Below are 25,481 nucleotides of genomic sequence, written 5' to 3'. Positions count from 1 at the left end.
ACGTTTGTAAAAGGCCCACCACTAATTTGTGTCATATTATGTGCGTTGTCATAAATACACTACAAAATTTAAAAGATCTGGAAACCTTTTGTACAGCAGCATTTCACCAAATCTGTAGTATTGCTTCATTTACAAGTGACTGTGTATACATTATGATCAACTCAGTATTTTACCTGAGCTCCACGTTTATTGAAGGAATTCTTCATCACATGCATCTGATGAGGTATAATACCTATAAAAGAATACCTTATTCATTATTCTCACTGAACGAATCAAGATTTTATAACCATTGGTTTCTACCTGACAATTTAACCGAATGCATTTATAATTTTTGGTATGACATTTAAAATTCCACATTGTATTCATTTTTCATTCTAGCTATTCCAAACATATAACCATATATCTTATGTATATCTTAAATTACATATGTGAAACCCAGTACAGATTCTGCAGCGCTACAGAGAGTTTGTAGAATAACAACTAAATGTTAAAACAGCAAATAACAAAACTACAGAGAGAATCGGTACCCCAGAACCAGCGATTCAGTTTTTAGATTATTTTTCTTTGAACAAGAATACACAAATTTTAAAAATAAAGCGTTTGTTTTTTCTTTAGTTTTTATATATAAAAGCAACTTTGTAATTAAAATGTATTCAATAAATATCAATAAAGATCAAATAATTGTTATGAAAACAAAATGACAAAGTGTCTGTATAAAAGCAACTTTGTAATTAAAATGTATTCAATAAATATCAATAAAGATCAAATAATTGTTATGAAAACAAGAGTGCACACGCTGAAATGTCTCGCCTTCTTTACTAATCATTGATATTATGTTGATAGTCCTAAATATAAAGCTTTATTACAACTGTCACATAAACTTAACATTAACCAAGTAAACTAAACATTGACCAATGAACCATGAAAATGAGGTTAAGGTCAGATGAACCATGCTAGGCAGGCATGTACAGCTAACAATTCTTCCATACAACAAATAGAGTTGACCTATTGGTTATAGTTTAAGAAAAACAGACCAAAACACAAAAACTTAACACTGAGCAATGAACCTTGAAAATGAGGTCAAGGTCAAATAAAACCTGCGTGACTGCCAAATAGATCATAAAATATTTCTATACACCAAATATAGTTGAACTATTGCATATAGTATAAGAAAAACAGACCAAAACACAAAAACTTAACTATAACCACTGAACCATGAAAATGAGGTCAAGGTCAGATGACACCTGCCAGTTGGACATGTACACCTTACAGTCCTTCCATACACCGAATATACTAGACCTATTGCTTATAGTATCTGAGATATGGACTTGACCACCAAAACTTAACCTTGTTCATTGATCCATGAAATGAGGTCGAGGTCAAGTGAAAACTGTCTGATGGGCATGAGGACCTTGCAAGGTACGCACATACCAAATATAGTTGAACTATTGCACATAGTATTAGAAAAAAAGACCAAAACTCAAAAACTTAACTTTGACCACTGAACCATGAAAATGAGGTCAAGGTCAGATGACACCTGCCCGCTAGACATGTACACCTTACAATCATTCCATACACCAAATATAGTAGACCTATGGCATACAGTATAAGAAAAACAGACCAAAACACAAAAACTTAACTATAACCACTGAACCATGAAAATGAGGTCAAGGTCAGATGACACCTGCCAGTTGGACATGTAACACAATATCACACACCTATATCCCCCTCCAAAAAAAAAAAAATTTGACCCCCAAAAAATTACCCTCATTTCAAGTAAAAGAGCCCTAAATTTTCATAAAAAAAAAAGCAAAAAAAAACGCAAAAACACCAAAATTTTCTTACTCCCAAAAAAATTTTTTTTTTACTTTGGAAAAAACGTTATTAAAAACACCCAAAAAACAACAAAAAAATTCCAAAAAAAAAATAAATAAAAAAACCGGGAGAACAGGCGAAGAAAGAATTCTGTGGGATTTAAGAGAAAAAAAAAAAAATCAATTTTTACTTTAAAAAATGAAACAACCTACAGCTCCTGATTTATATCCAGAATTACCTATAGAAGATGGACAAAATTATAGACTACAAAAAATAACAGAAATAGAAAAAACATTAATAAATGAGAGAGATAAACGTAAATCACTATACAAAAAATATAAACGCGGAGTTAATGTTACTGATGGTGTTGATACAAGTTTAATTTCGACATCTGTTGTTTTAGCTGGTATAGGAATAGCTTTTCCTATCTTACTTCCCATACAAATTGCAGCTGTTGTATGTGGAAGTTTAGGAGGTCTAGTTAAATTAATTAGAAGAAAGTTGACAACAAAATCAAAAAAACATTATGAAATTAAAACAATGGCAGAATGCAAGTTAAACAGCATAAAAGATTTAATATCAAAATCTTTAACTGACGGACAGATAAGTGCAGATGAATTTAAACTTATTTTAGATGAATTAGAAAAATACAACAAAATGAAAGAAAATATACGAACAAAACAAACACAAACAGTAATGAATGATAATGAAAGAAAAAAACTAATTGAGGAAACAGAAAATAGAGTAAAAACGAATTAAAAAAAAAAATGGAAAATCTTTGATTTTCTTTAATAAAATAATTTTAGTTGATAACGGAAATCCACCAAACTATGAATCAATTTTTAATTAAATAAATGGGTGAAGAAACAAAAGAAAAATTAGTAAAAAATGTAAAAATAATGTTAAATAAAAAATTTAATTATTTTTATCTTAAGTTGTTTTTAACAGGTTCTTTTTATTGTTTATTATCTAATATTTTAGATGAATAAAATGGCTGAAGGAGGTTATGAGTTTGATAATCCTGTGTTTAAAAATAATGATTATGATGATGATTATGAAGAAGAAGAAACGTCTTTTCAAGATGATGAAGAGTTTCAAAATAATATAAATAAGGAATTTGAAATATCAAGAGATTTATCAGAAAATGATGTTAAAATTCGTAAAAAAGAAACTACAAAAAAAATGATTAAACAATTTTATAAAAAAAATGGTGAAACTATACGTAATGAAAAGGTTTTTTTTGTTGGGGAAAATCATAAGGGAAGACAAATCTTATATGTAAAAGATGAAAAAGGTAATGATATTGCATTAACATATTACCAAAAAGGAGTATTAAAGTTTTATAAATTTAGCACTCTTCAAAGAGAATACGGTGTTAATTTTGTCAGGGATGTTTTAGGTGTAGATGATTATAAAATATCTGATAATTTAAGAGAAGGTAGAGCAGGGTTTCAGAGAATGTTAAATGAACTCGATAATATAGAAATTCCATTACAAGAAATATCTACACAAGAAGAAGGACAAGAATTATTAGAAACAGCAAGTAATGCAGAAACATATGTGAAAGAAATAGAAACTTCATTTATTGAACAAGGAACATCTTTAATAAATGAAGAAACACAAACAAAAATGACAAAAAGAGAGATGGATGGTATAATAAAAGCATTTACAACAGCGGAAGATGAGATTGCAAATAATTTAGCAAAACTGAATGAAACAAATAAAGACTTAGCAAAAGAAAATGCCAAATTAGAACAAGCTAAAGAAGACAATAATAAATTTCAAATAGATAGAATAAGTAGTCGAATAAGAGAGTTGGAATCTGAGAGAAGTGCAAGACTAGAAGTAATTAATATTAATAAAGAAAAACTACGTAGTCAAGTAAACAGATTTAAACAAACAATACATAAAATGTTAAACGAAGACAAAACATTAGGTGAAAGAATAAGAACATTATTCAGAGAACAAGGAATAACAATAGTTAGTGTTTTAACTGCTTTTGGAATTATTATTGGTGTTATTGTTGAAGCATTTACTGGTGGAACTACTTCTCCTTCTCCTTCTCCTTCTCCTCCATCAAAAGGTGGTGGTGTACAAGACTGGATAAAAAAACAATTAAAAAATCTTGGAAAATTATTATCTTTTCTTGCAGGAAAATTAGCAGCTGCATTACCAGGTATTATAGGTTCTATTGTTTCTTGGTTATTGTCTGCAACAAAAGACGTAGTAAATTGGTTTGCAAACAACTTATGGGCATTGCTTATTTTAGTTGTTAGTTTATTGTTTACTGCTGCTAGAGATTATTTGAAAAAATAAAGTGCTGTAAATCCTATTACAATACTTACAAATATTATTGCTTGTTTATTATCTTCATGATCTTCATGTTCAATTTTTTTTATTGGATCTATTTTTGGTTCTTTAGGCTTTTCAGGTTTTATAGGTGTCATTTTAATTGAAGAATGTACTGTATTATTATAATTTTTAACTAATTTATCTAATATATCATAATATTTTAAAGTTTCATTAGCAGTAAAGTATTTATACATATGTTGTTTCATTGTTCCTATCCATCGTTCCACTACACTGGATTTTTCTTCATTCTCAGTTGAATATAACTTTATGTTATTATCTTTTAACAATTCTTTTACTTGTCGATTATAAAATTCGGATCCTTTATCTGACCAAATATATATTGGTTTTCTTTCTTTAAATAATGTTTTAAATGCTTCACTCACTGCTACTCCTGTTTTATTTTTCAATGGAATCAACCAACCATATTTACTAAAAACATCTATAACTGCTAATAAATATTTATAGTGTTTATTTTGTTTTGAATATTGTTGTATATCTATCAAATCAACTGCCCATGTTTGATCTATTGAATTAACATAAACACGTCTTTTAGGAAAAGATTTTATAACTCTATGATGTAATTCATCTGCTAATTTATTTGTTAGATTTGTTTTAGACATTTTTAAGTAACTAAAATGTTTTCTTAAAAAATGGAGGCAAAAAAGGATAAAATTTTATCCAAGCGAGGAGATTCATATAAACTTGTTTTGACAAAAGAATATAAACATAAAGCAAGTATTTATGTATTTAATTATAAAATTAGTCTAAAGGATGAAAAACAAGAAACATTTACAAATGCTTTTGACCACATGGTAAACTATTCCATAAAAGATTACCCTAATGGAAGAATTAAAATAGTACCTATTCATGAAATCATAATTACTAAACATAAAAGCTGGCCTATAAGAACATATAATACAGTTAAAAAGTTATTCATGGATCAAATGGAAAGATTATTAAATAGTGCTGAAGAATTAAATTTAGAAGAAGTTATTTTTGAAGTTACTATTATACCCAATAAAAGAGGAAAAGGTAAAGCTTTAAAAATATTAGATGTCATAAATAAAAGAAGTATTATCAAAATAAAAAATGATGATACAATATGTTTATCAAGGGCAATTGTAACTTCTTTAGCTTCAAATAAGTTATTAAAAGATTTTACAGATTCTCAATTAAAACACATTAAAGAGGGTAGACCATTACAAAAAAGATTAGCTGAAGATTTGCATGAACAATCAGGAGTAGAAATAAAAGAAGAAGGAAATGATTTTGAAGATGCAAAAGTTTTTGGAAATTATCTTAATATTAGGATAATTGTTTTTACATCAAATAGTACAGAATATATTTTATATGGTGGTAATGAAGAATATAATGAACAAATATATTTATATTATCATGATGAACACTTTGACACTATAACAAATATAACAGGATTTTTAGCTAAACGTAGGTTTTGTAAAGTATGTTTAATTGGTTATACTGAACAACATACATGCAAAGATAATACAGTAACAACTATCAGAAAACAACATATTTGTGATAAATGTAACAAAACATATACAGGTAAAAATCACAAATGTGGTGAAAAAATATGTTTAATATGTTATGAAAAATACACGGAAAGTAATGAAGAACACTTATGTTATATGAAACCATCAGTACCAAAACAAGTAAAAAATAATAAATATATATATTTTGATTTTGAAGCAAATCAAGAAACAGGAATACATATAATGAATTTTTGTATAGCTTACGATTTAGAAAATATTTATTGTTTTAAAAATAACTATGTAAAAGTATTTAAATGTGATTTCAATATTGATAATTTAAACTTGTTAGAATTAGACATAGATGATTGTTTTAGTGATGTAGAAAAAATTAAATATGAAACAAATTCTGTAATAGACAACTTTTGTAAATATTTCATAAGAGATAAATTTAAAGACTACACTTTTATTTCACATTATGGAAAAGGTTATGATATGCAACCGATTTTAGGATACATTGTTAAAAATAAAATTGAACATAACATAATTTCTTCTGGACTAAAATTAACAGCTATATTTATTAAAGGAATAAATTTAAGATTCATAGATTCTATAAATTTTACATTATGTGGATTAGCTGCTTTCCCAAAAACATTTGGATTTGTGGGTAACAAAGGTTATTTTCCACATTATTTTAATACAACAGAGAATCAAAAATATGAGGGAATTTATCCTGATAAAGAATATTTTGGTTATAATACTATGACAATTAAAAATAAAGAATTATTTGATGAATGGTATAATAAAGTTAAAGATAAAAAATTTAAATTCTATAAAGAAATATTTTATTATTGTCTATTGGATGTTTTAATTCTTGCCAAAGGTTGTACCTTATATAGAAAATTATTTTTAAATATAACCAATAATTGTATCGATCCATTTCAATATATTACAATTGCTCAATGTTGTACAAAAATATTTAAAACATTAATGTTGACAAATGAAACAATTGGAATTCACAAAAAGATGACAATTAAAGAAGTACATTCACAAAAATCAATACAATGGTTAGAGTATATTTCTTTAGAATATAATATAATGATTCAACATGCTAAAAGGGGAGGTGAAAAGAAATTATTCATTAATAATAAATGTTATAAAGTCGATGGTTATTATTATGATAGAGAAAATAAAATGCGTAATGTTTATGAATTTTTTGGATGTTATTGGCATGGATGTACAAAATGTTATAGTCCTGAAGAAATATGTAAAAAAGATAGAAATAAAAAAACTATGAAAGAGTTATATGACCAAACTGAAGAAAGACTTAAAACTATTGAAGATTATCTAAAACCAAATGTAAAAATTCATACAATATGGGAATGTGAGTTTGATCAACAAAAATATCCTGAAGTTGATCCACATTTAAAACCTATTGATAAAAGAGATGCATTTTATGGAGGAAGAACAGAAACTATTCAATTATACAATAATCTTTCTGATTTAAAAGGTAGATATGTAGATTTTTGTTCTCTGTACCCATCAGTAAATAAATATTGTAAATATCCTATAGGGCATCCTATTACATCTACAGAAATATCTGTAGATGATTATATAAAAAATAATTATTTCGGAATAATGAAATGTAAAATATTACCACCTAAAGGATTGTATCACCCTGTTTTACCTTATAAACAATTAACTAGTGATAATACACATAAATTACTTTTTGGATTATGTAGAACATGTATGAATAAAATATCTTTTAAATGTAAACACATAGATTATCCTACTTTAAATAAACATGATAAAATACATGAAATAAAAAGATGTAAAGAATGTAAAAATATTAAAAATGAAAAATGTATACATTCTGATGAGGAAAGAGTTATAGTAGGTACATGGTCTACAATAGAAATAGATAAAGCAATAGAAAAAGGTTATGAATTACAAAAAATATATGAACTAGAACATTTTGAAAAAACATCTACAGATATATTTAAACTTTATGTAGATACGTTTATGAAATATAAACAAGAAGCTTCAGGATGTAAATGTGATCCTAAATATTGTAAAAATGATTGTAAAAACGATAAAGAATGTAAAACAAAAATACAATACATTATAGATAATACTGCTTATGATCTAGATATTGACAAAGTTAAGTACAATTCAGGATTAAGATTTATAGCTAAAATATGTTTAAATAATTTATGGGGACATTTTGGTATGAGAGATAATTTTACACAAAAAGAAAATTGTTTTACTTTAGAACATATAACTAAAATAGTATTTAATGAAAAATATAAAGATATAAGTACTATGATATTAGATGAAGATATTGTTTTAACAGAATATAAAAATAAAGAAGAATACTCTAAACCTAATCCAAGTGTAAATGTTTATATAGCTTTGTTTACAACAGCACATGCTAGATTAAAATTATACGAACTATTGGATATTCTTCAAGAAAGAGTTTTATACATGGATACAGATTCTTGTATTTATAATGATGATGGTTCTGAAGCTTGTAAAAAAATAGAAAGTATGATGGGAAATAAATTAGGAGATTTAACAGACGAAATTGTTTCAAAACACACTGCTAATCATATAAAACAATTTATATCTGCTGGTCCAAAAGATTATTCTATGAAACTAGATACAGAAAAACTAGTTAGCTGTTGTAAAGGTTTTAGATTAAATGCTGAAGTAGAAAAAAAGATTACATTAGATAAAAAAATAAAAATAGTTACTGATGAAAATGAAAAATATGAAACTGTAAAATATGACAACATAAAAATAGGAAAAGATCATCAACTTAAAACAGTTAAACAAGTTAAAGCTTATGATTATATGTTTGATAAAAGAATGGTATATTGTGAAAATAAAAATCTAATTAGAAGTTTTCCTTATGGATATTAAAAAATATATAATTTAAAATTTTATTTTAAAAATAGAAGACTAAAAAATGATTGAAGCTTATACTGAGAAAGATGATCCACATGCTAAAGTTATATTGGGCAAAATAAAATTATCAAATTTTCAGATATGTTGTTTAAGAGATGATGGAGAATGTCCTTTAACTTCAAAACAAATGGAAGTAATGGATAAGTATGAAGGTAAAAAGTTATCTAAGTTTCCTCCTGGTTGGGATGCTTTTATTAGACCAGATAAAGTTTATGAATATGTTTTTGAAAAACCATGTCCTGAAATACAATAAATTGAATTTTTTTTTTATTTATTTTATTTTTCTATACCCCTAAAAACAGAAAAAGTACAGGAATAGTACATACTTTTTTCTGCAATTTTGCTGTTTTTACCAGGAAAAGTACATAAATTAGGGACTCTAATTTTTATCAATTTTTTCTTATTTTTCCAATTTTTCATACAAACGTAAATTGTATTTATTTTTTATTTTAATTTCCAAACAATAAAACCAGTTAATGTCATACCACCAACAACAAATGCAATCTCTCTATTTTTCTGGTCTTCTGATGGAGTATAAAAATCACTTAATGTAGGTTTAGATGATAATGAAGTTAATTTTTTATTCGTGACACGATAGTATAGTTTCATTGCCTTGTCAACATCATCAAAAGTCTGAACCGCATGATGTTCCTTTTGTAATTGTTCATTTATAAAATCTAATCTTTGTATTCTTTTTTTATTCCATTCTGATTGTGCTTTTTCTAATTTTTCTATAGCTTTATCATGTCTTATTTTCTCTTCATTTGCATTACTACCCATATGTGAAAATAAATAATTACTCCCTGAAAATGCAAAAGCATTTGTTATTGCCCCACCAAGCATCATTGTTAAAGCACTTGCCATTTTATAAAAACAAAAATTACTTCATAATATCAGCAGGTATAATACCTTGCTTAATCAACATATCTTTTGTTGCTATCGCAAGTAATATATCAATGGATAACATTACAACATCATTCATATTAAAATCCACTTTTGGTGCTGGCCTCCTTAATACCTTTTTACCTATTTCTGCATATCCAACTGTTAACAATGTTTCCACTCCAGCATGATATAACATATTTGCTATTTGTTTTCCGTCTTTTTGAGTTGTCATTTTAATGTACTAAATTTAATTAAATTCAAAAGGATCAATTTCTTTCTTTTGTTTTTCTGGTTTTGTTATTTCTTTAATCATTCTTTCTGGTTTCTTACTTTGGTTGTAAAAAAACAATCCCAATCCAACAATACTTATAGGAAAAAGTACAAATTTGTAATCAACTAGGGAACTGGAGTGTTTCTTGACAGAAGGGATATGTTCGTTTGATTCATAATCTGTTTCTGTATCAGAATCTTTTGTTATTTGTTTGATTTTTGAATTTTCTTTTTTTAATTTTTCCACTTCTTTTTTTCTCAATTCTGCATTTCTTATTCTTACTTCTGCACCTTTCTTACCAGCAGCTACTCTTTTTGGGTCTTTTGGTTTGGGTTTTTTAAATACTTCTTTTTTTTCTTCTTTGTTTTCTTTTTGTTCAGGATTTTCATTCATCATTTTTTATGTCATTATTTTCATCTTTTTTTCGGAAATCGAGCGAAGCGAGTGGTTCAATATGTCTTGCTGTTGTTAATATTGCAGTAAAAGGAGCAAGATACATTCCATATCTATAGTACAGTTCACAACATGTATTAGTTAAAGCATTATTGATAAAAGGATCTTCCTCTAAGTCTTGTATTAAAATTGGTGGATTAACAACTTTAAAAAACTTTGATACACCCATGACATATAAATTTATAAAAGAGTTTCCTAATGTCTTGGTCATACTAGCTCCCAATCTTGCTTCATATTTACAGTATAGTTTGTTTATTTGTTCTGTTGTCATTTTATCAATATCTGACAGTTGTAATTCTTTACCCAGATATTGTTTACTACTCCCACCAGCAACAACGGATGATAATCTTTCGCGTTTTTTTTCTTGAAGGGAACCGTTCACTTCGCTCGCTTCATCATCAATATTTATGTTTTCCACAATTTGCTCGCTTAATAATTCTTCAGCATTCATTTTATACGTTTCAAAAAACGGATATAATTTATTTTTAACTTTAAAAAAATTAAATACAACATATCCAACCAATGATAAGACTGCAGTGTTTGTTGCAATTGTTAGTATTTCCAACAGCATTGCTTTTTTTTATTGCTTATTTTGGTTAAATTACTTAAGAATTACTTATTTTGGTTAAATTACTTAAGAATTACTTAAGCATTATTTTGCTTATTTTGGTTAAATTACTTAAGAATTACTTATTTTGGTTAAATTACTTAAGAATTACTTAAGCATTACTTAAGCATTACTTAAGCATTACTTGAGAATTGCTAAAAAAATCAATTAAGTAACCAATAATCAGTAGGTTGATCTGTCTTTAATATTAATTTACGATGTTTCTTTTTTTTAAGTTCTTCCTTTATTCTTTGTCTTTCTTCCAAAGTAGGAATAACATCATTTTCTCTTAGGCAATTATCAAAACTATCTCTATCTTTTGTGTAGAACATGCATAACCATTTTGTTTGTTCTCTTAAATCTTTTAAAACAGAGTTGTATCTCTGTGAAATGACCCACACTGATTGTTCCGCATGTCTTCCTGAAAATGCAAGCTCGGACAGCATATCTTTTTTCTTTGTTAGTTCTTTTGTTGCACTGCAGTCATCAATGATATATAATGTTGGATGACCAGCATATTTTTTAAAGAACATTCTTAGTAGTTCTTGTAGCTTCTCTTCTTCATAAAGGGAACCGTTCGCTTCTCTCACTTCAACAATAGGATTAACAATTATTAGATTTTTTGTTTTTGGTTTTCTAACATCACCAATCCACCCACGATTTTTGTATGCTTTGTTCCATTGGATGGTTGGACAAAGTATGACTATATATTTGAAAACTCCACTATATTCTCCTTCTAATAAATCAAGAACAAACTCTGTTTTTCCACATCCTGTTTGTCCACATATAATAGCACAATGGGGATATTTTGGTAATTCATAAAGGGAATCGGAGTGTATCTCGCTCCGCTCGTTTGTTTCCATTTTTTAAGGGGAACCGCTAGTAATTAACTTCTTTAAATCTTCCATCTTCAAAATTAATTTGTGCATCTTGTATAACAAACAGATAAACATTTATTAATTTATTTGCTCCTGCTGTTTTAGTTATTTGGATAGTAATACCTTCAGAAGCATTTTCAATTCTTCTACCTGAACCGTGTAATGAGTTGTCATCTGTTGAACGTAAATCTAACCATAATGCATAATTAGTTGTAAGATATTTTTCTAATGTTGTATTAGCCACATGTAAACATACTCTTGACAACCATGTTAATATTTTCAATGATCGATTTAGTTTATAACACTTCACAAATGTAAAAAGCAATTGAAGTTGTAGTCGTATTGATCCGTTTTATTACTAGACTATATTGATAAAATTAATTAAAAATCAAGGTTGGGGCGCACTGGGGAAATTATTTTTTCTCTTAAATCCCACAGAATTCTTTCTTCGCCTGTTCTCCCGGTTTTTTTATTTATTTTTTTTTTTGAATTTTTTTGTTGTTTTTTGGGTGTTTTTAATAACGTTTTTTCCAAAGTAAAAAAAAAATTTTTTTGGGAGTAAGAAAATTTTGGTGTTTTTGCGTTTTTTTTTGCTTTTTTTTTTATGAAAATTTAGGGCTCTTTTACTTGAAATGAGGGTAATTTTTTGGGGGTCAAATTTTTTTTTTTTTGGAGGGGGATATAGGTGTGTGATATTGTGTCATGTACACCTTACAGTCCTTCCATACACCGAATATACTAGACCTATTGCTTATAGTATCTGAGATATGGACTTGACCACCAAAACTTAACCTTGTTCATTGATCCATGAAATGAGGTCGAGGTCAAGTGAAAACTGTCTGACGGGCATGAGGACCTTGCAAGGTACGCACACACCAAATATAGTTGAACTATTGCACATAGTATTAGAAAAAAAGACCAAAACTCAAAAACTTAACTTTGACCACTGAACCATGAAAATGAGGTCAAGGTCAGATGACACCTGCCCGCTAGACATGTACACCTTACAATCATTCCATACACCAAATATAGTAGACCTATGGCATACAGTATAAGAAAAAAAGACCAAAACTCAAAAACTTAACTTTGACCACTGAACCATGAAAATGAGGTCAAGGTCAGATGACACCTGCCCGCTAGACATGTACACCTTACAATCATTCCATACACCAAATATAGTAGACCTATGGCATACAGTATAAGAAAAACAGACCAAAACACAAAAACTTAACTATAACCACTGAACCATGAAAATGAGGTCAAGGTCAGATGACACCTGCCAGTTGGACATGTACACCTTACAGTCCTTCCATACACCGAATATACTAGACCTATTGCTTATAGTATCTGAGATATGGACTTGACCACCAAAACTTAACCTTGTTCATTGATCCATGAAATGAGGTCGAGGTCAAGTGAAAACTGTCTGACGGGCATGAGGACCTTGCAAGGTACGCACATACCAAATATAGTTGAACTATTGCACATAGTATTAGAAAAAAAGACCAAAACTCAAAAACTTAACTTTGACCACTGAACCATGAAAATGAGGTCAAGGTCATATGACACCTGCCCGCTAGACATGTACACCTTACAATCATTCCATACACCAAATATAGTAGACCTATGGCATACAGTATAAGAAAAAAAGACCAAAACTCAAAAACTCCAACTTTGACCACTGAACCATGAAAATGAGGTCAAGGTCAGATGACACCTGCCCGCTAGACATGTACACCTTACAATCATTCCATACACCAAATATAGTAGACCTATGGCATACAGTATAAGAAAAAAAGACCAAAACTCAAAAACTTAACTTTGATTGATTGATTGATTGATTGTTGGTTGCTTAACGTCCAGTGGCAAATATTTCATGCATATTCAGGACGGGAACAAGTTCACAATAAATACAATAGATAGGTTCTGTAATAGGTTAAGGGATTAAGGTCGGATAAATTTAGACTACCACGGGAAATGAGGGTATATTGGATAGGGACAGAAATTTAGCCTTGTAACAGGTCACCTACGGACCCCTCAAGGAGTTGTTGCAAGGGTTCTTAACGTGCAATGAGCGTGGCACTCTCTTTACACGAGGCATCGGATTTAACGTCCCCATTCTGACCGGACGTGGCTGCAAATTTGTACATCCCGCACAGCCAAACGGACGCCCCACTTTAGCACGGGTTTTACTGCCGGTCGGAGGAAGACCAATGGTGACCATACTTCTATTCCCCAGTCACCCTTGGGGGTCTTTACTTTGACCACTGAACCATGAAAATGAGGTCAAGGTCAGATGACACCTGCCCGCTAGACATGTACACCTTACAATCATTCCATACACCAAATATAGTAGACCTATGGCATACAGTATAAGAAAAACAGACCAAAACACAAAAACTTAACTATAACCACTGAACCATGAAAATGAGGTCAAGGTCAGATGACACCTGCCAGTTGGACATGTACACCTTACAGTCCTTCCATACACCGAATATACTAGACCTATTGCTTATAGTATCTGAGATATGGACTTGACCACCAAAACTTAACCTTGTTCATTGATCCATGAAATGAGGTCGAGGTCAAGTGAAAACTGTCTGATGGGCATGAGGACCTTGCAAGGTACGCACATACCAAATATAGTTGAACTATTGCACATAGTATTAGAAAAAAAGACCAAAACTCAAAAACTTAACTTTGACCACTGAACCATGAAAATGAGGTCAAGGTCAGATGACACCTGCCCGCTAGACATGTACACCTTACAATCATTCCATACACCAAATATAGTAGACCTATGGCATACAGTATAAGATATACAGACCAAAACACAAAAACTTAACTATAACCACTGAACCATGAAAATGAGGCCAAGGTCAGATGACACCTGCCAGTTGGACATGTACACCTTACAGTCCTTCCATACACCGAATATACTAGACCTATTGCTTATAGTATCTGAGATATGGACTTGACCACCAAAACTTAACCTTGTTCACTGATCCATGAAATGAGGTCGAGGTCAAGTGAAAACTGTCTGACGGGCATGAGGACCTTGCAAGGTACGCACATACCAAATATAGTTATCTTATTACTTATAATAAGAGAGAATCTAACATTACAAAAAATCTTAACTTTTTTTTCAAGTAGTCACTGAACCATGAAAATGAGGTCAAGGACATTGGACATGTGACTGACGGAAACTTCGTAACATGAGGCATCCATATACAAAGTATGAAGCATCCAGACCTTCCACCTTCTAAAATATAAAGCTTTTAAGAAGTTAGCTAACGCCGCCGCCGCCGCCGCCGGATCGCTATACCTATGTCGAGCTTTCTGCGACAAAAGTCGCAGGCTCGACAACAAAATGACAAAGTGTCTTGGTACTATGGCATTCCCCGTTGGTATTAAGCCAGACCCTACCGGATATGGGCAGCGATTCCATGATGCTCTCTCTCTTTCCGGTTTAATTGCACAAGACGACAGTCAAAAGTAATCTGAACCAGACAGAATCGACACCATCCAGACTCATAAAGCTATCAGCGACCCGTGGTAAATTGCTCATATATATCGGCAATCACAACATTGGCGCTGCGAGCACTTAATTGCGGGGTGGTAAGCAGTAGAGAGTTATTTTCAAATTGAGGCGACGTTCGCTTGGACAAGATTTCCCGCAGAAAAGGATTCGGGGAAGCCTTTAACAATCTGGACCTGCGGTTTTGTAATCTTTTCAGAAGAGATCATTACATGACACTTCAGGGGTTTTGAAGCGCGGTAAAACCCGTGTTGTTTGCAGATCAATTGTGTTTGTTTTTTGTCGTTTGTCAGACGATAGGTGGCCTGGTACCCTGAAGGGACAGGGTAAAAGTCTACTTCTTGTTTTGTTTACTGCCGGTAACCGCAGACCAGAAGGACGGGTTGCCTGAAGCATTTGTGACTTGGATATTATTGTATTGTTTACTTCCTGTAACCGTAGACCAGAAGGACGGGTTACCAGGAACATTTTTGACATTAATAAATATTGTATAAGAATAAAATAGTGTGTTGATTTATTATTGTTGTTTATTTCTTGTAATAAATAAACTTTGAGGGGAAGCAGTTGTTGTAAAACATAAACACGTGTAGTTTTCAAAAGTTACTTCAGCTCCCAGGTATGGGCATCAAAACTGGGGAGAACACCCCAAGGGTGACTGGGGAATAGAAGTATGGTCACCGTTGGTCTTCCTCCGACCTGCAGTAAAACACTTGCTAAAGTGGGGCGTCCGTTTGGCTGTGCGGGATGTACTGATTTGCAGCCACGTCCGATCAGAATGGGGACGTTAAATCCGATGCCTCGTGTGAAACAGCCAAACGGACGCCCCACTTTAGCGAAGGTTTTACCGCCGGTCGGAGGAAGACCAATGGTGACCATATTTCTATTCCCCATTCACCCTTGGGGGTTCAAATCAATATATTTAAGCATTATGAAAAAAGTGTGGAAAACTGATTTGCCGGACTGACAGATAGACTGACGGATAGAGAGCAAGCAAACCAAAAGTCCCCTTCAGCTTAGCCGGTAGGGGACTAATATAAACTTAACAAAACCATGCATATAAAATAGGTAATATTGTTTTCTTCAGCAGACGGGGAAGATTTGCAGAATGTTCTAGCCAGCAGTATTTAAATTTTCAAGTTTTTTATTTACACAAAGTAAAGAAGTTTTTTCTTACCAGTTTTTACTGTGGCATGAATGTACTACGTACACAATATGTTATGCAAAATATATAATGAAATGGCTTTTTTACTAGGTTAAATCTTTACTTTGTAATTCTTAGTAAAGTAGTATTGAATGATTTCCTGGTATCAGGGTTGTCAGTCATTTTGCCAGGATTATCAGAAAATGAAAGAAAAAACATGGTAGTCCTACACATTGAAGACTAGAGATGTCGTCAGTTCATACCGAAAAGCAGAAACATGACAAGGCAGACAAGTTTATCAGTTCTGGCCTCAAGAATGTCCTACAACGTTTAATTCTTAGGTAAGGCCATATCAAAATATAAAACACACATACACACAAAAAAAAAGCAAAGGAACAGCACTTTTATTGCTGTTCATCCGTCTCAATTTAAAAAAAGGGTCATATGATTGCATATGAGACAACTCGCACATAATGTCCTCATTGAAATTCATATCAGCTATCATAGGTTACACAATACTTCTTTTAAAAACAGAGATTGAAGATTTAACGGTAATTGAACTTTTATAGGCAATAGCATGTGTTTGCCGTTGTCATTTATTCTGAAACTATGTTTTATTCCATGCCTGTATTTAAGAATTTAAAGATAAGATAGTTTTTATGTAGTAATGGTCAATCAAACACAAAATAATTATATTTTGATATTGTAGGGTAAATGATTCTTTCACATACCCTTTCTGTTTAAATAGTTAACGTATGCAACAGTATGTTATCATCGGATGTCGATGGTATATTGTCTAAAAAATAGAAGAACACTAAGAAAAAAATAAAAAGTCCAGCGGTATGAGGTTAATTCCAAAGGATGAGTACACTTTTCTACTTGCAACTAAATTTAACAATACTGTTTACGTCATTATCTTTTTCGAAATTAATTACCACGAATCAAAAACCAAAATACATCAGCAACTCTCTTGGTGACATGTCGGCAGTCTTAGGATTGATTGATTGATTGTTGGTTGCTTAACGTCCAGTGGCAAATATTTCATGCATATTCAGGACGAGAACAAATTAACAATAAATACAATAGGTAGGTTCTGTAAAAGGGGCTTCCGGGATTAAGGTCGGTGAAATTTAGACTGCCACGGGAAATGAGGGTATATTGGCTAGGGACAGAAATTTAGCCTTGCAACAGGTCACCTACGGACCCCTCAAAGAGTTGTTGCAAGGGTTCTTAACGTGCAAAGAGCGTGGCACTCTCTTTACACGAGGCATCGGATTTAACGTCCCCATTCTGACCGGACGTGGCTGCAAATTTGTACATCCTGCACAGCCAAAACGGACGCCCCACTTTAGCAAGGGTTTTACTGCCGGTCGGAGGAAGACCAATGGCGACCATACTTCTATTCCCCAGTCACCCTTGGGGGTGGCAGTCTTAGGATGCATCTGTTGCTTTTCTTGAAAGAATGCAACTTGATATTATTTTAAGTATAAATATATTACCGCAAATGTTAGCAGAGTTTGGAGTGTGTGATCTATGTAAATGTATGGTCATGGATTGTATGAACATGCAGACACATAAAATTAGACAAAATTTTTCACTTGCGTACTAGCAACGACAAAATAGTTTACTTAGTACTAATAACGTTAAAATTATTTACTTAGTTCTAATATCGATATAACAATTTCTATCTGCCTGTTAAATATATTGTAGTATATCTACATACTGCCTCCTGTAGATGTTGGGGAAACCATTCTGTTGAACGTATCAGCTGCTGTACTAATGGATGATCCTTGTTGATTTCTTCTATAAAAAAAAATTGTATGAATGTGCTAAACTCTTACCAAATCATTTCGACAGATTTTGCCCAGAAGCTTGTTTACTGCATGAATAAGATAAATATTATTTGCCTATGTACACGTTTCTTGTTATGTCCTAACGTCATGTACATTCATGAAAGAGAATTTGCTGCAGAAATTTAAATTGTGCGAAATAAGAATTTGTGGCATACTTCCCCGTGCAGTAAACCACTATGAGAGTAGTTATTGGAACATGTAAGCATTGCCAAAACTGCAGAGAGAGATGTCGAGAAGTTTAACGCTGGTATACAGTCTTTAACTGGCGGTTACAGTAGATGTTCTTTTATTGATAATTCACAGCTCTTTTTACCTGCTGTTATCTTAGAAGGGATAGACGTCATGTAAATAGAAATGGAGCTTCTATTTTGAAGATGACTCTACAGAACTATTTAGCAGAGAAAGGAGTGTGTTACATTCATGACAGTTACCTCAACATCTCACGGATGAAGGTCGGGGAAATTGCCACTGGCAAAATGATATAATTTAAAAAGGGACATAAATTAGCCTTGAAACAGGCCATCTACGGACCCTCAAAGAGTTCTTGGAATGGTTCTTAACGTGCGAAGAGCGTGTCAGACATATGATTTAAATCCCCATTCTGACCGGACGTGGCTGCAATCTTGTATATCTCCCTCAGCCCAACGGACGCCCCATTTTATAGAGGGTTCTACTGCCGGTCGTAAAAATTAGTTATATGTATTTGATTCATATTAATAAAACACTAAACAGAATCAGAATTGTTTCAGCCTGTGAAAAGAAGACTGAACAGTGTCCTTGTGTTTGGCTCAGCAAACAAAGCAGTAGAAGTAAGGATTAGATTTTTATTGGAACTTGTTTTAAATGATTGATTGATTGTTGGTTGCTTAACGTCCAGTGGCAAATATTATATTCAGGACGAGAACAAATTATCAATTAATACAATAGGTATGTTCTGTAATAGGGGCGTCCGGGATAAAGGTCGGAGAAATTTAGACTGCCACGGGAAATGAGGGTATATTGGATATAGACAGAAAATTTAGCCTTGCAACAGGTCACCTACGGACCCCTCAAAGAGTTGTTGAAAGGGTTCTTAACGTGCAAAGAGCGTGGCACTCTCTTTACACGAGGCATCGGATTTAACGTCCCCATTCTAAACGGACGTGGCTGCAAATTTGTACATCCCGCACAGCCAAAACGGACGCCCCACTTTAGCAAGGGTTTTACTGCCGGTCTGAGGAAGACCAATGGTGACCATACTTCTATTCCCCAGTCACCCTTGGGGGCCGTTTTAAATGATAATCTTCATCTTGACAACAGTTTTCTTAAGAGCGGCCTAGATTTCGTGTTCCAAAAAAGAAAGAAAAAACTCTAAATTTGTAGTCAAAGTTGTTTCCCAATCTAATGACGTGTAAACCCTACATGTTGAATATGATGCTCATTGAATTTGTGCTATTTTCCATCCGCCACATTCTAATGAATTGTACACGTTTGTAAAAGACCCACCACTAATTTGTGTCATATTATGTGCGTTGTCATAAATACACTACAAAATTTAAAAGATCTGGAAACCTTTTGTGCAGCAGCATTTCACCAAATCTGTAGTATTGCTTCATTTACAAGTGACTGTGTATACATTATGATCAACTCAGTATTTTACCTGAGCTCCACGTTTATTGAAGGAATTCTTCATCACATGCATCTGATGAGGTATAATACCTATAAAAGAATACCTTATTCATTATTCTCACTGAACGAATCAAGATTTTATAACCATTGGTTTCTACCTGACAATTTAACCGAATGCATTTATAGTTTTTGGTATGACATTTAAAATTCCACATTGTATTCATTTTTCATTCTAGCTATTCCAAACATATAACCATATATTTTATGTATATCTTAAATTACATATGTGAAACCCAGTACAGATTCTGCAGCGCTACAGAGAGTTTGTAGAATAACAACTAAATGTTAAAACAGCAAATAACAAAACTACAGAGAGAATCGGTACCCCAGAACCAGCGATTCAGTTTTTAGATTATTTTTCTTTGAACAAGAATACACAAATTTTAAAAATAAAGCGTTTGTTTTTTCTTTAGTTTTTATATATAAAAGCAACTTTGTAATTAAAATGTATTCAATAAATATCAATAAAGATCAAATAATTGTTATGAAAACAAAATGACAAAGTGTCTGTATAAAAGCAACTTTGTAATTAAAATGTATTCAATAAATATCAATAAAGATCAAATAATTGTTATGAAAACAAAATGACAAAGTGTCTTGGTACTATGGCATTTCCCGTTGGTATTAAGCCAGACCCTACCGGATATGGGCAGCGATTCCATGATGCTCTCTCTCTCTTTCCGGTTTAATTGCACAAGACGACAGTCAAAAGTAATCTGAACCAGACAGAATCGACACCATCCAGACTCATAAAGCTATCAGCGACCCGTGGTAAGTTGCTCATATATATCGGCAATCACAACATTGGCGCTGCGAGCACTTAATTGCGGGGTGGTAAGCAGTAGAGAGTTATTTTCAAATTGAGGCGACGTTCGCTTGGACAAGATTTCCCGCAGAAAAGGATTCGGGGAAGCCTTTACCAATCGGGACCTGCGATTTTGTAATCTTTTCAGAAGAGATCATTACATAACACTTCAGGGGTTTTGCAGCGCGGTAAAACCCGTGTTGTTTGCAGATCATTTGTGTTTGTTTTTTGTTGTTTGTCAGACGATAGGTGGCCTGGTACCCTGAAGGGACAGGGTACAAGTCTACTTCTTGTTTTGTTTACTGCCGGTAACCGCAGACCAGAAGGACGGGTTGCCTGAAGCATTTGTGACTTGGATATTATTGTATTGTTTACTTCCTGTAACCGTAGACCACAAGGACGGGTTACCAGGAACATTTGTGACATAAATAAATATTTTAAAAGAATAAAATAGTGTGTTGATTTATTATTGTTGTTTATTTCTTGTAATAAATAAACTTTGAGGGGAAGCAGTTGTTATAGTTTATACGATAAAAAAAATGTCGGTTCTAAACATAAACACGTGTAGTTTTCAAAAGTTACTCCAGCTCCCAGGTATGGGCATCAAAACTGGGGAGAACACCCCAAGGGTGACTGGGGAATAGAAGTATGGTCACCGTTGGTCTTCCTCCGACCTGCAGTAAAACTCTTGCTAAAGTGGGGCGTCCGTTTGGCTGTGCGGGATGTACTGATTTGCAGCCACGTCCGATCAGAATGGGGACGATAAATCGGATGCCTCGTGTGAAACAGCCAAACGGACTCCCCACTTTAGCGAATGTTTTACCGCCGGTCGGAGGAAGACCAATGGTGACCATATTTCTATTCCCCAGTCACCCTTGGGGGTTCAAATCAATATATTTAAGCATTATGAAAAAAGTGTGGAAAACTGATTTGCCGGACTGACAGATAGACTGACGGATAGAGAGCAAGCAAACCAAAAGTCCCCTTCAGCTTAGCCGGTAGGGGACTAATATAAACTTAACAAAACCATGCATATAAAATAGGTAATATTGTTTTCTTCAGCAGACGGGGAAGATTTGCAGAATGTTCTCGCCAGCAGTATTTAAATTTTCAAGTTTTTTATTTACACAAAGTAAAGAAGTTTTTTCTAACCAGTTTTTACTGTGGCGTGAATGTACTACGTACACAATATGTTAATTATGCAAAATATTTAATGAAATGGCTTTTTTACTAGGTTAAATCTTTACTTTGTAATTCTTAGTAAAGTAGTATTGAATGATTTCCTGGTATCAGGGTTGTCAGTCGTTTTGCAAGAATTCTCAGAAAATGAAAGAAAAAACATGGTAGTCCTACACATTGAAGACTAGAGATGTCGTCAGTTCATACCGAAAAGCAGAAACATGACAACAAGGCAGACAAGTTTATCAGTTCTGGCCTCAAGAATGTCCTACAACGTTTAACTCTTAGGTAAGGCCATATCAAAATATAAAACACACATACACAAAAAAAAAAAAAAAGCAAAGGAACAGCACTTTTATTGCTGTTCATCCGTCTCAATTTAAAAAAAGGGTCATATGATTGCATATGAGACAACTCGCACATAATGTCCTCATTGAAATTGATGTCAGCTATCATAGCTTACACAATACTTCTTTTAAAAACAGAGATTGAAGATTTAACGGTAATTGAACTTTTATAGGCAATAGCATGTGTTTGCCGTGGTCATTTATTCTGAAACTATGTTTTATTTCATGCCTGTATTTAAGAATTTAAAGATAAGATAGTTTTTATGTAGTTATAGTCAATCAAACACAAAATAATTATATTTTGATATTGTAGGGTAAATGATTCTTTCACATACCCTTTCTGTTTAAATAGTTAACGTATGCAACAGTATGTTATCATCGGATGTCGATGGTATATTGTCTAAAAAAAAGAACACTAAGAAAAAAATAAAAATAAAAAGTCCAGCGGTATGAGGTTAATTCAAAAGGATGAGTACACTTTTCTACTTGCAACTAAATTTAACAACACTGTTTACGTCATTATCTTTTTCGAAATTAATTACCACGAATCAAAAACCAAAATGCATAAGCAACTCTCTTGGTGACATGTCGGCAGTCTTAGAATGCATCTGTTGCTTTTCTTGAAAGAATGCAACTTGATATTATTGTGGTTGATTTCGTTTTAATTTTCTTTTGTTATCGCTTTTATTTTTAAGTATAAAAATATTACCGCAAATGTTAGCAGAGTTTGGAGTGTGTGATCTATGTAAATGTATGGTCATGGATTGTATGAACATGCAGACACATAAAATTAGACAAAATTATTCACTTGCGTACTAGCAACGACAAAATAGTTTACTTAGTACTAATAACGTTAAAATTATTTACTTAGTTCTAATATCGATATAACAATTTCTATCTGCCTGTTAAATATATTGTAGTATATCTACATACTGCCTCCTGTAGATGTTGGGGAAACCATTCTGTTGAACGTATCAGCTGCTGTACTAATGGATGATCCTTGTTGATTTCTTCTATAAAAAAAATTGTATGAATGTGCCAAACTCTTACCAAATCATTTCGACAGATTTTGCCAAGATGTTTTTTACGGAACTTTCGGATACAATTTGATCTTTGTTGAGAAATTTTAAGTGAAATGACATTCATCTGTTTTGAAATACCTCTCCAGCATTTGACTAATTCTCGAAATGTCTGTTTAGACTGGCAAGGTCACACAGGTAAAAGGAAAAAATACTTTTGTCGTTGGTGGTACAAAATGGTGTGTCCCTCAGTGATAAATATAGTGTAACCGGGCGGGTTCGTACCAGTTTCCTGGGATTTGAAGAGCAATGCAAAATTTCTAAAGTCAAACAGTTTACGCTATACTACTTAATATAAAACAAACACTTCTTAAAACGAATTTCAACACCTATCAACCTGACCCGAACCTTGTAAATTAAACTGCCTAAAACCCTTTCAGTCTTGATACTTGTTTAAAACCAAATGTTTGGAACTAGAGGCTGAAACCTAAATGTATGGAACTGGGCTGAAACCTAAATGTATGGAACCAGACTGAAACCTAAATGTATGGAACCGGGCTGAAACCTAAATGTATGGAACCTATTAGAAAACTAATGTATGGAAACTATTTGAACTATGTAAACTTTCGTATGAAACCTTATTGAAAAATATGTCTATAACTGTCGGAACAACAGGGTAGCACTAAAGTATGGTTTAACAGCAAACACTCACTGCAAAAATGAGAGATGTGTAACGCTAAATCCTAGCACCAGCCCTGTTTGGAAATTTGTACCGAACCAACTGTTTCAGCCTTTCTCATACACTTCACTTTATTCAACTACTTCTACTGCTTACTATAAACTTTTTACTCTCCTACCGTTCAGATCTGTTTGGTCTACTGTCTTCGGTACAAATCTACTGGAAGTGTTTTACGACCTTCAACAAATGGAAGTGTTTAACGACCTTGACTGGATATACATCCCTCGCACGGTCGGCTCGGTGCCTGAAGGCGTTTGGTGAGCGTTTAAATAATTTTGTGCCATCGGTCAGGAACAGGTGGTGGACGCCATTTTGGTAGGCCGCCATCTTGGTTTTGTGAGTTGTTTTGGTTTTTCTTTTGTTGACTATTTTGATGTTATGTCTTCACAACGGCTGCTTTCAGGGCCAGATTGGTCAGCTTGGCAGCCCGCTAACCTCGATGATGGAGTACTGGTAGATGAGTCTCGGACGTAGTATTAACGATGACAGGAAGCATTATCAGGACTAAAGTCGTGAGACAGTGAAATGGTGGTCCATCATCTAACACCTAGGATACAGCCCTCGGACGTCACTCGGCATACCACTCCCCCATCCATAATGGGTTTTGGAGTGTATGTTGACGCGGGATTAGCCCTACGCGGATTATAGCCTAACGTAGTCTGTACAGCGTTGGATTGGTTTCTGTCATCGAAAGTAGTAAGTCGTTGATCCATCCAACAGTAAACCCTCATCGAAGATAGCGGGTAAAGGAGAGCTGACCCAGCACGTCCGTTCAGTTGTAATGACTGAGACGTGACTGAATGGATTGAATGAAATGTATCAGTGGGAAAGCCAGTGACATTGAAGAGTTCCTTCCGGTGGTCACGCGGGAAAGGGGACATAATCTAAAAATTTCGAGGTGGCGCTGTAATCAACGTGTAAACAAAAACGTAGCATATGATTCAGACAATAAATTTATCAAAACGACTTATCATCCAACAGTATTTGCGGTTCAATCGTCATCAGAATAGATTTTGTCACACGACTGTCAGAAATATTATTAAAATAAGTGCTTCGTTATTGAAATATGATAAATCAAAAGACTACCTCCGTTGATTTCCAAAAAACCGCGGGTAATACCCCCGTCTGAAAATAACTGACACAATTGCATCCTAAAGCTTTTCATTGGATGAGATATAAATAAATGTGACCTGTAAACATATGAGCACATGACTATGTAAAGAATTCCCCGTCACTTCGAGTCTTGTTTACATAATAAATACCTCAACCGGAGGTCAAAAATCAACCTTTTTCTAACGTTTTTGGCGTTATTTCATTGCAAAATGGGGCAAATGATGTTAATTTTACCAGTTTTTAACAACGAAATTGATTCAGACAATGATGTGTGATGATGTTTCCTGGATTTTTAATATGTTTTACATAAAAATGTTGATAGGTTGAAGGCTTTACTCCGTCATTTGTTGATTTTTTTCATGTT

The 25,481-nt window shown here is 32.7% G+C and overlaps 1 long non-coding RNA gene across 1 annotated transcript; it reads left to right on the top strand.

The window, feature by feature from the left end:
* Positions 1 to 12,979: 12,979 nt before the first annotated feature.
* LOC127720691 (uncharacterized) lies at positions 12,980 to 13,521 on the top strand. Its single transcript, XR_007990931.1, has 2 exons — positions 12,980 to 13,272; positions 13,421 to 13,521. It is a non-coding gene; the product is annotated as an uncharacterized LOC127720691 (long non-coding RNA).
* The last annotated feature ends 11,960 nt before the right edge of the window (positions 13,522 to 25,481 follow it).

This window comes from Mytilus californianus, unplaced genomic scaffold (genome assembly GCF_021869535.1).
Source record: "Mytilus californianus isolate M0D057914Y unplaced genomic scaffold, xbMytCali1.0.p SCAF_11, whole genome shotgun sequence".
NCBI lineage: Eukaryota > Metazoa > Mollusca > Bivalvia > Mytilida > Mytilidae > Mytilus > Mytilus californianus.
Note: the sequence above shows the minus strand (reverse complement) of the source record. Positions and strands in the feature narration are given on the sequence as shown.